Below are 1,188 nucleotides of genomic sequence, written 5' to 3' on the forward strand. Positions count from 1 at the left end.
CTATCGAGAAGTTCTTCGTGCCATTTATCAGTAAGAATATCTAAGGCAGCAGTTTTAGCACTCGGTTTTCATACGCTTAACTTTTTCTGTGCTTGTTTCTAGTCCGTCAAATTCTGGAATTTATTGTATTTGGAATTCACTTAGAAATTTCTTTGCCTGTTTTGTAACTGAGTATGATGCTTTCTTGTTTTCATGCTTTGAGACATCAGAGTTTTTCAGGTCTAGGCCAATTGTGGCAATCTTCATTGTTAATTCCAGTTGTAAAAGTCCACGGCCACCCTCTTTTCTTGGCAGGTAAAGTCGTTCTATATCTGCCTTAGGGTGGTGCATTCTATGTATTGTCAAAACTCTTCGTATTTTTCAGTCAAGATTACATATTTCAGTAATTGACCAGTTAATGATATTGAAACTGTAAGTCACGACTGGTATGGCTAAAGTATTGATCGCTTCGATCCTGTTTCTTGCATTCAGCTCTGTCTTGAGTATTGCCCTTATCCTGCGATAACATTCTCTTCTGACCCTTTCCTTCATCACTGAATGTTTGATTCCGTCCCCTTCAAATACCCCTAGGTATTTGTAGCTCTCCGCTGGTTTTAACTCCTTTATGACATTCTGCTGGTCTGGATTAACGTTGGATGTTTCTGTCATTTTTCCTTTGATAAAGGTAGTTTTTGCACATTTATCGAGGCCAAAATGCTTCCTGATGTAATCACTGAATTGTTTAACAATCACTAGTAAACTCTGTAGTTGTTGGTGATTTTTTGCAAATAGCTTTAAGTCATCCATGTAAATAAGATGATTTATATTTTTATCAAACATTTTATGGCCGTATTATACATCATCGAGCAATTTTGAGAGAGGCATTAGACAAAATTCACCAAATCTTTTGATCCAGTAGCCTTGAACTCCATCTTGTCCCGGGGCTTTCCAGTTGCTCATGGTTTGCTGTGGTGCTCTTATGTTTACTGTATTGAAAGTGTTTTGCGTAGAATGTGTGCAGTACCCAGTAGTGCAATTTTCTGTATGTTATATATATTTGTAAGTCCTGGTGTTTTTGTTATGTATTTGTCTGAATATTTTTTTCATTATACCTAAGGCACCTACTATGATAGGAATTGTTTCTGTTTTTAGATTCCACATTCGAGTTATCTCTATTTCCAGGTCTTTGTATTTTGAAAGTTTTTCCAT

This window comes from Octopus bimaculoides, chromosome 4 (genome assembly GCF_001194135.2).
Source record: "Octopus bimaculoides isolate UCB-OBI-ISO-001 chromosome 4, ASM119413v2, whole genome shotgun sequence".
Taxonomy (NCBI): domain Eukaryota; kingdom Metazoa; phylum Mollusca; class Cephalopoda; order Octopoda; family Octopodidae; genus Octopus; species Octopus bimaculoides.